Source organism: Xenopus laevis, chromosome 4S (assembly GCF_017654675.1).
Source record: "Xenopus laevis strain J_2021 chromosome 4S, Xenopus_laevis_v10.1, whole genome shotgun sequence".
NCBI classification, from domain to species: Eukaryota; Metazoa; Chordata; class Amphibia; order Anura; family Pipidae; genus Xenopus; species Xenopus laevis.
In genome coordinates this window covers 2,028,694-2,044,703 of record NC_054378.1, presented here as the reverse complement: position 1 = coordinate 2,044,703, position 16,010 = coordinate 2,028,694, and the positions used below count along the sequence as shown (strand labels likewise).

At 40.2% G+C, this 16,010-nt stretch overlaps 2 protein-coding genes across 5 annotated transcripts in view; one reads left to right on the top strand and one right to left on the bottom strand.

Annotated features, from left to right (window-relative positions):
- flrt1.S (fibronectin leucine rich transmembrane protein 1 S homeolog) overlaps positions 1–16,010 on the bottom strand; it is a 143,866-nt gene that overhangs the window by 80,433 nt on the left and 47,423 nt on the right. For both annotated transcript variants that reach the window (XM_018259615.2, XM_041591325.1), the window contains exon 2: positions 4,879–4,934. The gene's annotated coding sequence lies outside the window, so the exon portion shown is untranslated. The remainder of the gene's footprint in view (positions 1–4,878; positions 4,935–16,010) is intronic.
- macrod1.S (MACRO domain containing 1 S homeolog) overlaps positions 1–16,010 on the top strand; it is a 220,259-nt gene that overhangs the window by 165,034 nt on the left and 39,215 nt on the right. The gene's annotated exons all lie outside the window — the stretch shown is intronic.

Here is a 16,010-nt window from a genome sequence, read left to right as displayed (position 1 = left end):
CTGTTCTACACAGAGTCTGGGGAAAGACATCACATTTAATTTATAAAATGTAAATGAAAGCAATTTATAAGTTGTGCTCTTCTACCAGCCCTCCACCTGATCCTTCTAAATCAGTGATCCCCACCCAGTGGCTCATGGACAAATGTTGCATATTTTTGAATTGCAAGCTTGTGGACAAGCTTTAGCTGCATAAAAACCAGGTGCCCTGTCTAATAACCATAGCCCTTATTTGGCACCCCAGGAACTTTTTGCCTGCCTATGTTGCCCCCCAACTCTTTTATTTTTGAAAGTGTCTCACGGGTAAGAAAGGTTGGGGACCCCTGCTCTAGGGCAACATGTTGCTCACCAACCCCTTGGATGTTGCTCCCAGTGGCCTCAAAGCAGGTGCTACCCAATGTGCAGTGAACTTTTGATGCTATTTTTTGGTTCTACCTTTCCTGCCCACTTTATTTTTTTGAGCTGACATCTATGATACTGCAAAGGCTGAAGGACTGTGTCACTGCTAATATTTCTTTCTACCTGTTTTCGGCCCTTGTCCAAGAATTGTGAACCTTCAAACTTGCTCTGACCCTTTGGTCTGGATACAGACACTCAACGCTACATTACTAGAGGTTACGGGGACCCCCTCCTAATCAATCAACTTCTAAGCAGTCAGTGTCCTACTGGGCAGTCTATACCTTCATGAGATCCCAACCAGTCCGGGGGTCTGTTCCCTATATAGTTATACCAAAACTAACAATTGCTGCTCACTGTAACCTATTGGCTTCTATACAGCCTTTACTTTCTGCTTCCAACTCTGCTTCTTGCCTGCCAGTCTACATCTGATAAAGTCTCATAATCCTCTTGGCCAATTCATGGGTCTTCAGAGGTGACATTGCAATAAGTATGGCAGTTTCATTGGTGTATAATGGCATCTATGAATCTCTCCATCTTTTCCAAATTCCAGGTTAATATCTATATTGGGCTGTTCCATAAAAGTGTGTTACACAGAATAGCAAAAGTCTTATTTATTAGACTTATGTTAAGTACAAATGTATAACTATCTTACACTTTACCTAAACATAAAGGGGTGATTCACCTTTGATTTAACTTTTTAAGTATGTTATAAAGAGTGGCTAAATCTATTTTTTCAATGGGACTTCTTTATTTATTTATTTTTTTTTTTTTGTCTTTTTCTTTTAACTCTTTCCAACTTTCAAATGGGGGTCACTGACCCCATTTAAAAGAAAATTCCCTGTAAGGCTACAAATGTATTTTTCCCTTTAATATTTATATTCATTGGCCCCTCTTCTATTCATATTGCAGTGTCTTATTCAAATCAATACATGGTTGCTAGGAGAATTTGGATCACAGCAACCAGATTGCCAAAATTACAAACTGGAGAGCTGCTAAAAAAAACCCCCAGCAAATAATGCAAAAACACAAATAATAAAAAAAAATTAAAACCAATTGCAAAATCATCATACTAGACGTTATATATATACAGGTATAGGATCAGACCTGGATTTCTGCCTTGAGTGCCCCGAGGCCGCAGGGTCTCCGTGTTATCAAAATAATCCAAATTTTTAGAAATGATTTCCTTTTTCTGTGTAATAATAAAACAGTCGCTTGTACTTGATCCCAACTAAGATATAATTAATCCTTATTCGAGGCAAAACCAGCCTATTGGGTTTATTTAATGTTTATATGATTTTCTAGTAGACTTAATGTATGAAGATCATAATTACGGAAAGACCCATTATTTGGAAAACCCCAGGTCCCGCGCATTCTGGATAACAAGACCCATACACATATATATATATATATATATATATATATATATATATATATATATATATATATATATATATACAGTGAATAAAGTACCCCCTATTGTAAAATATAAGGATATTATAAGTTACTGAGGAGTTCCATGACCGTATAAAAGTACGGGGCGAAAGCCAAGTGCTTTTATACAGGTCATGAAACTCCGAGGTTACTTCTAATATCCTCATATTTTCCAACAAGGGGTACTCTATTTATTATAATACACAAGTTTTAGTGAGTCATGTGACAAATATGACATCACTACTCACCATTTATAACTGATGACATCACTAGTCACCGTTTATAAGGATATTATTTACAAGCTATTCATGGCTCGTGTTTATATATATAGTGAATAAAGTACCCCCTCTTGTAAAATATAAGGATATTATAAGTTACCGAGGAGTTTCATGACCATATAAAAGTACGAGGCCGAAGGCCGAGTGTTTTTATACAGGTCATGGAACTCCGAGGTAACTTCTAATATCCTCATATTTTACAACTGGGGGTACTTTATTTATTATAATACACAAATTTTAGTGAGTCATGTGACAGTAATTACATCACTACTCACCGTTTATAACTGATGACATCACTACTCACCGTTTATAAGGATATCATTTACAAGATATTCATGGCTTTTGTGTATTATATATATATATATATATATATATATATATATATATATATATATATATAATGTTCTTTTTCAGCCATACATAAATGTAAGAGATAAAAAGCTGTCACATTTCAATAAATATGTATGAGTTCTTTATACCACATATGAACACACCTTTGTAGTTTCTTTCTGTTATTATCACAAAGGAACGAAGATAAAGTACTAGATCCGTCATTGCCCTAAAGATGTTGTGTAATGATGGTAGAAGTGGTAGTTTACCTGGAATGCTGCCTGCCTGCGATGTATATATCTAATAATATTATGTGTATTACTTGGATATCCAATACCCATGTTGGGGCTACAGTATAATTACAGTGCTGTTATATGTCAAGTTTCCAATGTGTATATATATATATATTCTCTCGCTGTGGTGGTGAAGTGAGAAGCAATTGTTCAGATAAGAAAGAAGTGGATATTTAATTTCATGGCGTGTTTTGGTTTAATCCGGACAATAGACCATGAAGCCTTTTCTCAATGATTTTGAAAGTTGAGATGACTGTCTGATAACAAATTCATGGTCTATTGTAGTGTCCTCTATAGACGTACTGTACATATGAACTGCCGGACTAGACCTTGTGCCCAGCCTTGGCAACTGATAACTGGCTGGACAAGTGTAGGAATAATCTTTAAGGCAACTGTAGCCTGAGCAGCTTTGGTACAAGCGATTGTCTGGCAATTTCAGCGGAAGTTTGTGGGAGGCAATTTTGTTGACCTCTTTAAAAATATGAGAACAAGGAGAAATAGGAAGATAGAGGAGTTTATTTAAAGAGAAGAGACTATTAGGAAAATAAATTGTGTGCAGAGTTAAAATATAAATATTGTGTGGAGAATGGTTTATGGTCTGACCCTGGTGCCATTGCCCAGTCATGTAAGAATTTTTCACTCTAGACATCAACCAACATTGTTGGCTCATATCAGATACTTGTGATTGCATTGAATCTCCCTCCATCGATCCACTGTTTATTGTACACTAATGCACCCAGGTTTTTATGGAATAATGTGGTGATCGCCATAAAACAAACAAAATGTAAGATATTAAATAATGGGGCATCACCATAGTAAGGCCCTTTTGTACATGAACTGTGGTGACACCTTTTTGTATCAGGTCAGCTAGTGGAGTAAAAACAAGCGTTACTTTTAATAGAAGCTTGGGGTCTCGTATGTCTATGGAGGTTTTCATTCTTCTAGGTCAAGATCTACAATATCTAGTGGAGATAAGTCTAAAGCAACTGATCAGAGTATTCTTGACCTCTCTTCTAAGTGGCTTCTTCAGTTCAACAGAGCCATAGGGAATTCCAATATTTTGAACCCTTACGGCCAATACAGTCACCAATTCCATTCACAATTTTGCAACAAGGCTTGGGGAGTCCATTTATTCTACCCCTCCAGTCTGAGACTGCCAATGGACCAAAGAGGTCTGTGCCCTCTGTAAGTCAGGTTTGGGGGTGAAGGAACCTATTGGCTACACATATCCCCCCTAAATCAGTACAGACCTGGAGGTGTTGCACCAAATCCATTAAAAAGTGCTAAAAGACGCAGATTTAAAATGGGCAAAATTCTCTCTGATAAGTCCTATGATGCGCTAACCTGAAAGCAAACCTTATACACACCCTTTGGTTTTGTTGTAAAATCCAAACATTTTGGGAAAAGTCATAAGGTATTGGACCCAGGTTGCCGGAAAGTCAATTCAAGCACAAATACTATGGGCACTATTCAGTGATACCACCTCCTATAAACACTTGACAAAACCAGAAAAACAACTGGCAGAAATGATTGGCCGCAGCGGATAGAAAAACGATACCACATCAATGGTTCTCGCCTGATATCCAAACAAATGTAGTGTGGACTCACACACCCTACTTGAAAGCAGGTATAGATGAGCCTGGTGCACACGGGTGGAGGCTCGGCCACTTCCCAACACAAAGTCTATAGAAAAAAACCCAATGGCACCCAGATCTACGTGAACATTTCTAGTGTTTATTAAAGCTGAGTGCAATGCAATGTCAACAATGCTTGACAAAGGGATTTACCCCAAAACGTTGCATTGCACTCCGCTTTAATAAACACTAGAAGTGTTCACGCAGACCTAGGTGCCATTGGGTTTTTTTCTATAGTCACACCTGGTATCCTAGACATCATATTAGTAAAACAGAAATGACACCAAATATTCCATATGGACTGGATAGAAACAACACTACATAAAGAACAAAGCTCCCAAAAATTCTTTGAAACCTGGGAGACATATAAACACTCACTCCCAACACCCCTTAAACACCTTACAGTACATACCTTCCAATACATGACCTGGTATGGCACTGAGACCATACATAACAATCCATTATTTGTAGAGGCACAACAATACCCTCAAAACATAAACCAAGAAAATAACTCACCAACAAGAACGGCCTCCAGGAGTCATCGTATAATTATCCTGTTGGCACAACCACACCTGAAGAAGAAGAACAAGATGTTAACTGTAATGGCTATGAGTCGAAAATGTTCTATTTGTTAAGTTGAGTGTTACTATGTCACATTGAACTCTATATACTAATGATGTTCATTTAAATGTTACTGTGTAATAAGAAAAACAAAAAAAAGTCCAGAAAAAGAGCTAAAAAGTGAATAAACATACATAACATTTCATTAAAAAAAATAAGTGCGGCTGTCAACCGGAATTTAAAAAGTTTCTTAGCCAATGGACAATGGTTCAAGTGAATTTTTTAAGGGAGGGTCCTAGGAGTGTAAAAGTGTGTTCCAGTCTCAATGTACTATGTTTCTTATGGAAGCTGGTAGGGCCTGTAATGAAAAATCAGTTTATGCTTCAGCTTTTTTCCCATTTCTTTGCCTGATTCCATTGGGTGGTCTCTCTGTCCTCTAAATGACAAGAAAGGGAGCTTATTTTGGTATTGAAAGGAAAATATGCTGCGATTATTTTTCCTCTACCCATTTTATAATCCATCATGTCCTTCTCTCCTGCAGGTTTATAACCAGAAAGTTCTCTGATCCTATGGCCCTCCTGGGCAGGACAGCAACTAATCGGCAGTGAGTAGGTAGAACACTCAATTCTTATTGGCTGCTCTTCCAATCAGTAGACTCTATAAGTGCCAGAGCCGGAGTATCAGAGTTGTTTTCTGGTTGTAAACCTGCAGGGGCGGAAGACATTGTATTACAAAAAATAAATCAATAGAAAGAGAATAATTCAAGTACAGTGCAAAGTAGAGAGCCCTACATTGGAAGATTCATCTTTAGCTTCACCGCTAATACCTTAGGAGTCATGACCACACAGGTGGGTATTTTTTTTTCAGGTTATGTGAATGTTCTTGGTCTTTATATGAGCTGCTTCAGTGAGAACAGAGATAACGAACTTCAGTTTACCACATTAAAACGACATACAAGTAAATGTTGTGATCTACCAGTTAGGGTCCCTTCTTGGAGACACCGTCCGTGCCGAATAGCATTTCATCATTGTTTTTCTATATATGGAAACGTGTCGTTTGTGGCCTGACTCTTTCTGTGCCCTTTTGATAATGGTTCCTCGTTATAATGAACAGAATGGAAAATATAGACTGAATGCGTATGCGCGGTAACCGTTCAAATACGGAATATCTGCACCCTGGTCATAATTACCAGGCAGTGAATAGCTGACCACTGATTTTGATTATAGTGCCGCGTAAGAATAGACCTGAAGATGATCCTATAACAGTAGACGGGCTATAAAATGGAATAGCTAATATAAAAAGGTCACTCTTGTGAGACAGAACATGAACAGAATGTCATGCTGGATCAGGTACAATGTACAGCACTGCTGACTTTCACTGCGTATAGATGTTAAAGTGCTTTAATACGGGCCGTTACCATGAGCTTCTAGTGCTTGTCTTGCAATCTATTTTATACCTCCCACTCCCTGTGTATTCTCAGATCTTTTAAAGCTCCATCCATCTCTCTCAGGCTCTTCTCAATTGTGTATTTAAAGCTGGCCAATAAGATCTACAAGATCCATTAAATATGTCCATAAATTGCTGCAGAACAAAGACATCCACCGCTGGAGAATGGGGGCAGCTATTGTATAATTCATGCTGTAGTCATATTTAACTCATTAGAAACTACTCTACATCATTAAAGGGTCTAACTACTCATTAGAAAGCAGTCTCGCCCATTAGGAGATATTTTTTCATCATTAGATGGCAATGGCGCTTAGTGGTGGTTTTTCTTTAATTAAGAGGTAGTCTAATCCAATAAAAGTCATTCTTACACTAGGTGATATTTTTTTTTTGCAGACAGCTCTAACTGCCGCAAAGAAGTCACCGGCACATTAAAAGCTCCATCATTTATTCACTAGAAGTAGTCTCATGAGCATAGCAAGATGTACAGGGGAAGTTTATTCATAGAGCAGAAAGCAATGAAACTTGGAGAGGGTTCCTGAAGCGGCTACAATATATCCTTTCTTTAAATATACTCATATTGCTGCGTAACCTCTTCATTATTGACTCCTGTTTATATATAGCACTGGCCTATAACAGAAAACTCTACACGGGATAGTCAGTCATTCACATGGAACTTGTAGACGAAACACAGAAAGACATCGCCAGAGCTTGGTCTAACCCAGAGGTCCCCAACCATTTTTTACCCGTGTTAGGGAGCGACACAAGCATGAAAAAAATCCCTTGGAGTGCCAAATATGGGCTTTAATTGGTTATTTGGTAGCCTCTTTGTGGACTGGCACCTTACAGGAGGCTCTACTTGGCACTATACTTATAGTTTTTATCCAACTAAAATATTGAACTTTGAATTGAAAAAAAAAAGCACCTGCTTTGAGGACACTGAGAGCAACATCCAAGGGGTTGGAGAGCAACATGTTACTCATGAGATACTGGTTGGGGATCACTGGTCTAACCCACGTTGATCTGGTCTAACCCACACTGTGTCATTGACCAGCTGCTAGAAGTGCCCTTGTGCCAGTGCTCGGTCTAACCCCACAATTTGGAGTCAATATTTGTACACAAAAAGAAGATTCACATGGAACTTGCAGTCTGATATTCCTTCAACCCACATGTGTTCACACCTACACTTACTCTATGGTCAGTTTTATCAGACACCAATTAACCTGCCCATATGTTTTTTTTATTTTACTGGACCAAACCATTAGAAATCCAAAGGTGACATACAAGGTGTCATTTACAACCACTAGCATAGTTGCATTTGTGCAAATTTCCTGTGTCAAAATGCAGGACAGTTGTGCTCGGCACCACTCAGTCCTTTCTCCCTCCTGTTCCAAATTGAGCAAAGTTGTGCCTATTGGCACAGGGGAGCCCTGGAGCCACCACCTCTGAGCCAGGCAGGCTCCAGAAATCGACATCAAACGCCACAGCTCAATTGCACCAAAAAACAGGGCAAATATGGCACTTACAAAGCTTTCAGTGCTATTGCTACTGATTCATGTCAAAGTGGAAGGGCAGTTGAACTGGTTTTAATTCGTTGGCCACAATTGTGTTAGGTGCATCTGCCCCCAATCATACTGGAATTATAGGGGCAAACACTTTACTGTTTTAATTGCACTCAAAATTGCACTTTACTTACTCCACTTGCACTCCCCCTACAGCCTCCATGCAAATTGGGCTGTGCTTGGAATTAAACCCAGGACTCAAACCTTTTTGACCATCATACTTTTATACAATTATATGTTGCTATAAACTGTTTTAAATATTTCTATGGAGTAGGAACTTCAGACCAGTACCATTTTTGGGTCACCCCGTTTTTCATATTTTCTATATATATATTTTTATTTGCTGGTAAAATATATTAATGGGTGTAGTGTTAAATACATCATTGAAACATACCATAAACATATACACACTTAGGGGCTGATTCACTAAGGGTCGAATATCGAGGGTTAATTAACCCTCGATATTTGACTAGGAATTAAAATCCTTCGACTTCGAATATCGAAGTCGAAGGATTTAGCGCAAATACTGCGATCGTACGATCGAAGGATTATTCCTTCGATCGTACGATTAAATCCTTTGAATCGAACGATTCGAAGGATTTTAATCCAACGATCGAAGGAATATCCTTCGATAAAAAAAACTTAGGAAAGCCTATGGGGACCTTCCCCATAGGCTAACATTGACTTCGGTAGCTTTTAGCTGCCGAACTAGGGGGTCGAAGTTTTTTTTTAAAGAGACAGTACTTCGACTATCGAATGGTCGAACGATTCGAAGTCGTAGTCGAAGGTCGACGTAGCCTATTCGATGGTCGAAGTAGCCCAAAAAAAACGAAATTTCAAAATTTGAAGTTTTTTAACGTCGAATCCTTCATTCGAAGTTAGTGAATCGGCCCCTTAACAACAGTTCCAAAGAATTGAAAGGTAACTATACCCAATATAAAGGCTCCCAGCTGTACTTCGACCATCATATCTGGCTTAGGTTTGTCATGTACCAGCCTGTAAAAATGGTGCTTGATACCAATGTTATTAATTGGGAAGAACTAAAAAAAAAAAAAAAGATTATAGGAAGGCGGATATTTTTCCCAGAAAAGGTGGCAGTCGTAGTTTCTAAATGTCAGTGACCTGCTGATGCCTCATCCATGAACTAAAGCATCAGGAGATCATATCTTTCAGGCAGACCAATGGAAACCTGCTAAAACTGCAAGATGGTTCAGTTAGTGGCCCTTAATATGTCCATAGATACATTCATGGTTGAACAGTAAGGGCAAAATTGCTCAAACAGCCTGATTTGTAGAAGTACAAGCCTGTGTATGAATGGCCACCTTTGTACTCCATGTTCTCCCCTACTCAGTGCAGCCAGAATTGTGAGCTTGTATTGATAAGCCATTATTTTCTCTTTGTACAACTTAATTGTAGCTAATGACAGCAAACATGTAGGCATAGATTATTCTGAAAACAGGGCTGTATTTGTTGCTACGTTTGGATTTACTAACACAAGTTGGAGTTATAAAAACGGTATTCATAGACTCTACAAGAGGATCAAGAAAGAGTTTAGAACGCTTTCATGGTTTTCATTGAAGTTGAAGCATCTCTTGGACTTGGCAATACTATTATTTTACTCAGCAAGAAAAGCAATAGATAGATAATTAGTTAGTAGAATGCTATGTTTAAAGGCTCTCACACTCTTTGCAATACAAGTTCAGCGAGGGCTCTCATATTGGAGTGGCCTGAATCATTAGAAGGCTTGCACTGAGAGCACTCCCAGTTACTGAAAGGGCCCTCTCACATAATTGGTGGCACTCTCATTAGAATTCTTTCATTGTGGGTTTATTCTCAGTCATTAGAATGGCATTTTGTACCTTAAATGGCAACCTAACCCCTGTCTATCTCTTTCTCACAGATAGATACAGTAGATACTCTTCTAGGAAGACGAGAACATTTGTTTGGACTTATTTGGGCAGAAAAAGGTGGATGTTGGAGTAGGTGCAAGGTTGAAAGAACAGCAGCAAGTCAAATTCTCTTAAACCACATTTAGCGGGATTATAAAACCTCTCTCCTGAAAATGTAGTGCACTTTTCACACCCACTGGCATCCCAGCACTTTAGCCAAATATTTGCAACACGTTCTTATTTCTTCAGTACCGTACAGTGACTTGTGGTTTAAACACATATTTCTGGCACCATGGTTCATGGGTTTATGTGGCTTATACCTTATATTCTATAAAAACACCCCAGTTTCCTTATATAGAGATGATGGAGGTGAACCATATCATGCATGTATTGCCATAATGAGCACTGCAAAAAAACACTTCTTCCAAAGTGCAGGATATCGTCCCCTCGTCAAAATTCTAAATTAAAATCAAAACATTGATAATTACTTTGGATGAGCAGTATATATTAGTAATATATGTGAGCTGAACAGGCCTAGGACAGTGATCCCCAACCAGTAGCTCATGAGTAACATGTTACTCTCCAACCCCTTGGATGTTGCTCCCAGTGGCCTCAAAGCAGGTGATTATTTTTCAATTCCAGGCTTGGAGGAAAGTTTTGGTTGTATAAAGACCAGGTGAGGTGCTAACCAAAGCCTCATATAGGCCAATAGATAGCCAATCACAGACATTTTTAGGCATTTTTCCATGCTTATGTTGCTTTCCAACTTTTTTTACTTTTGGAGGTAGGTCATGGGTAAAATAGAGTGGGGAACTCTGGATTACCATTCCTGAGCACAAAGGAGCATTCTTGGTAGATTTGCTGTATCACGATTCATTAGCAATGGGTTTTTGTTGTATTTCTATTAGACAACATCACGGCCGGAGCCTCCCCAAAACCAACACCAATGAATTTCATACAGCAAACAGTATGGAGGTATTTTACATGAAGTCGAGACTGCATTTGTTCTGCGGTGTGTTCTTGGGTTATTATACATGAAACTGATTTTACATTTACCCTGTAAGGTGTACTGGCAGTTCTGGGGGCATTAAATATGGAATTTGCATTGTATATATATATCCTGCTGTGAGTTTATAAGCTGCCATTACATTTACCCTGCATACAGGGCAGCCATCAGGGGGGGACAGGGGGGAGAGTTGTAGGGGGCCTCGAGGGCCAATTTTTCTTTTCTCATGTGGGGTCCTAGCCACAAATATTTTTTAATGGGGGGTCCTGGCCACAAATGTTTTTTATGGGGGGCCCTAACCACCAATATCTTTTTATTTTTTATTAAGATGTGGGAACCCTAGCCTAGTTTTTTTACTGTGTGGTGGAGGGCAGACCTGTAGGTGGGGCTTGTGGTGGGTGCAGCCCAGGGGGCCCAGAAAATGTTGTTGTATGGGGCCCTGCGATTTCTTATGGCGGTCCTGCCTGCATAGGTCTACTGGCAGGTATTTTTCATGCTGCTATGTGTAAATACCTGGAACATGCCTTTGAGCCTCCACCAAACACAAGAATTGCCCTCGGCTAGGGTTGCCACCTTTTCTGGAAAAAAAAAACGGCCTTCTTATATATATATTTAGCTTTTTCCCTATTAATAACATTGGGATCACTGACCTTCCTATATATTTATCTTTATTCCCTATTAATAACATTGGGATCACTGACCTTCCTATATATTTATCTTTATTCCCTATTAATAACATTGGGATCACTGACCTTCCTATATATTTATCTTTATTCCCTATTAATAACATTGGGATCACTGACCTTCCTATATATTTATCTTTATTCCCTATTAATAACATTGGGATCACTGACCTTCCTATATATTTATCTTTTTTCCCTATTAATAACATTGGGATCAACCATCATTTTTACCGGCCAGGCTGATAAAATACCGGCCAGGTGGCCCTCGGCCTAGATCTTCATTGTTGCTTAGAATTGCACAAAGCCCAGCTACATGCACATTTCGTGGGTATAACGGTGATATTAGAAAGCCCTGATGAAGTGGCCATTTCATGCTGAATTAGGCAGTTCATAAAGAGCGACTGAGAGCGACTGCAGCAGCACAGAAGATGCCATTGCTCTATATATTTGATTTTTTGCCTAGTTTGCATTCCACTTTTATTATCCGTCAGCCTCATTAATAAGGGCATGTTTTCCTTAACACAAGATATGATTCATGAATGATGAAGCTGGGTGAAGCAAAAGTCCATCCATAGATAGGGGGTGGCATAGAAAGAGGTTCCGATCACAAGTGGCCCCAATGAAAGGAAGCCTTTTACAGCAGCGAATAAGTGTGCCCATTGTGCACAGGTCATGGCTATTAACCCAACTGGGACATGGGGGGGATAATGCTGCACATGTGAGAGGGAAAACAGCCTCTGTGAGGGGGAACATATGTAGGATTGCCAGGGCAAAAGGACAGAGAGCAGTGCGGGGTGAATGAAAGCGAGGGAGGGGGTACGTTAGGAAAAACCAGTCGTTGGGAAAATGAAGGGAAAATAACTTATACAGGAGAAAATAGAAGAGAAAGTACAGGGCAAAGTGGCACAGAAGAGAATAACGGCAGCAAAAGGAAATCCACTGAGAAAAGACGGAAAGGAGTGAGAAATGTGATATAATGCGAGTCTACGTGACTTATAAACGTTACATCAATACCTGGGGGCACAGCTGGCACTGGCTATTAAATGTCAAGACTGGTAGTGATGCACTTTCTGCATGAACTGCTCAGCGGCTGTGCCCCCCGACACCGGCACTTTTTATCTGGCCCTGGTCTGTGCCCTCAGAAAGCTCCCAAACCAAACGGCATCTGAAATACTGTATAAGTATAGTGCATGGATGTGACAAATTATAGCGATAAAGCTTAAAAATGGTACCAACACTGGAGACTAAATGAGACCCTAGGTTTGGGCCCTTCCATCTGTATATTTAGGTTTTATTTCTCCCAGAGACACAAGCATATTTGCTGTTGCAGTTTCCAATGCTACCCCAAACTATTTTATTCCACGCTTTTAGGGTTAAGTAATAAAAGAAGGGATGCACCGAATTCACTATTTTGAATTTGCCCGAACCCCCGAATCCTTTGCAAAAGATTCCGCCGAATAGCGAACCGAATCAAATTGGGGCTGGGAAGGGGAAAATATTATTTACTTCCTTGTTTTGTCACAAAAAGTCACCCCGTCGGTTCGGCCGGGCCGAAGGATTCGTCCGAATCTGAATCCTGCTGAAAAAGGCTGAATCCTGGCCAAATCCCAAGCTGAATCCTGGATTCATTGCATCCCTAAATAAAAGACACTAAGTTTGCCCAGGGGCAGTAACCCTTAGTAACCAATCAGCAGGTAGCATTTACTGGTCACCTGTTTGGTTGCTATGGATTACTGCTCCTGGGCAAATGTAGTGTCTTATTACATAGGGGGATTTGCCTTCTGCTGCTTTGGCCATGCCCTTAAAAATTAGGCTGAATTCTAGGAGGTCTAATGATTAGCCCAGGTCTACAGAAGCCCCATGATGTTGCCAAGACGTGTTGCCTCCTCATTGATCAGAAAGAACGTTGGATTTGGTACCAACATGTATGTTACAGGGCACAGTCTTTCTGTTTAATCTCCTATTTTAATCACATTCCCTCTGGCTGCAAAGAGATTTAGTGGGACATTCACTAAGATTTGTAGTTGCGTCCGCTTCGCTGCACTTCGCCAGGCGTAGTTTCGCCAGCGCTCCGCAAATTCACTAAAATCCGAAGTTGCGCTCAGGGGTAGCGTAAGGTTGCAAAGTTGCGCTAGTGTTGATTCGCTAAGCAAAGCAAAGTTACGCTAGCGATGGTTAATTTGCATACGGCGCCAAATTCAAATTTCAAGGGAAGTGTTCGTAGCAGCAATACACAAGCCTGGAAAACCTTCAAAACAGCAAATACATTTTTTATTTTGCCCTACACATGTGCCCACTGTATAGTTAAGTTGCCATGAGTCAGGAAATGTAGGGGGGAAGGAGGGGAGCCCCAAAACAATTTTCGATCTTTTTCAGCCTATCAACCATAATAAAGAAAAAACGCGCGTTTTTTGGGACTTGGGAAGCAATCCCTATCTACTCTATTGCAGTTTGCCTGGTCTGAGGTGGCGAAGGAAGTCTGGCGTAAAAGGTAGCGTTCACAATCATTCACGCGTTAGTGAATTTGCGTAGTTACGTCCGTTGCGCAAATTCGCCAGGCGTAAGGGTGCGAAGTAACACAAGTGTAGTTATGCCAGTGTCCGTGAATCTGCGAAACAACGAAAATACCCAACGCTATCGAATTCACGCTAGCGTTAGGCGCTTCGGCGCTTAGTGAATTTGCCCCTTAGAGTGTGGTTTCAGGGATTTGTTTGGAATAAAAGCACATAAACACCAAGTTATAAAGCAACGCCAGAGAGAATATTCCTACTGTTCCTCAAACACTTTAATAGCAACAAGGTGGAGTATATTAGTTGGGCCCATGTCAATATATGTCAATATATGTCAATATATCCGCTTCTGCTTTTATCTGTGAGTGTAATTAATGGAGTCCCAATCAATAGCTTTTCCTTTTATTGACTTCGTTCGGCTCAAGAGGTCAGTTTATATCTTACTTATTGTCCTGAATACAGAAGAAGGAGTTTGCCGTTGCTCATGATGTACAGGAGGAGGCCGGGAATGTTCACATATGGCAGTGATTTACTAGTATCTACTTTGTAGAAAAAGAGGCGGTTAAAGGAGAACTAAACCCTAAAAATGAATAGGACTAAAAATGTCCTATTTTCTATAGTGAACTTATTGCAGGAGGCTAAAGTTTGAGCTTGTCAATAGCAGCAATGATCCAGGACTTCAAACTTGTCACAGGGGTTTAAAAAAAAAACCCTCCCCACAAACATTTTATAGTTAGGGATATATACTGTCTTTTTTTAATATCAGCTCAACCAGTGCTGTTTCCTTGTGCCTTTATACCATGGCCATGTACATTTGGATACACACTGGGCTTTGGGTTTTTCCCCAGACACTTCATCCTTAAGGTGGCCATAAACAATAAGATCTGATTGGCAAGTTTGCCAAACGAGCAGATCTTAACTCAATATTCCCACCAAAGGCGATATCTCGTTAATTCGATCATTCGGCTGTAGGGACACCAACGGGTCTTAGGACCTCATCAACTAGCCGATGTGATCCTCGATCGCAGGAAAAATTAAACCTGCCCAATCGATATCAGGCCGACTTTTGTCCTGATATCAATGGAGAAGACCTGTCGGAAGCCCCCACACATGGGCAGATAAGCTGGTGTGTGTGATAAACATGTTGTGGTGCAATTTTCCCCAATAAAAGCACTTTGCTGTCATAGTTAGTGTCCCGTGCCAGTGCTCCTATCAGCAGAAAACTGCACCGGCCCGGGGTTATACCAGAGAGCACCACGGAGCGATTCTCTTGCGGCTTCTACTTGCGGCTGCGCATGCGCATTAGAGTGAAAAGCGGAAATTTTCTAAAAAGTCGGTATTTCTTTCTACTGCGCATGCGTCTGCCCCGGGAAATTTGAAGAAAGAAGAAGTCGGAAGAGGATGGCTCCGTGGTGCTCACTGGTATAACCCCAGACCGGTGCAGTTTTCTGCTGATAGGAGCACCAGCCTGAGGTTTCAGGTAAGTCAATACAATCACTTGGGGTGCCTAACATTTGTCACCTCCAATTGCTTAATGACTTTCCTTCTCCTTTAAAGCTGCTGTTCCAAAGCAAGGACCTTATCCCCCGATGCCTTTGAATTGTGTCTTTCATGTTAAATGTACAGACTTGACAGGACACTAATTAAATAAGGTGCGTTATTGCTTGATTACATTTTTAGTGGCAGTCTAATTGAATTATTACTGGCCCCATGGGGAGCTGTAAGTTACATGGAGGGATGGAAGGTAAGCAGAGCTTGAGATGGAGCAAAGTGAAGGTGAAAGAGGGAGACAAAGTTGTTATAAGCGAAATAAAGGGAGAAATAAGTGTAAGCTGCTTTGCTTAAGAGACAGATGGAGAAGGTCACGGAGAGAGAAATAGTCTGAAGAGAATATAAAGTGGCAGAGACAATAGAGACAGAGGCTCACTATAAGGAGGGTAATAGAATAGGAAAGTATAATGGAAGAGAGAGGGGAGAAATAAAGTGGGTGAGAC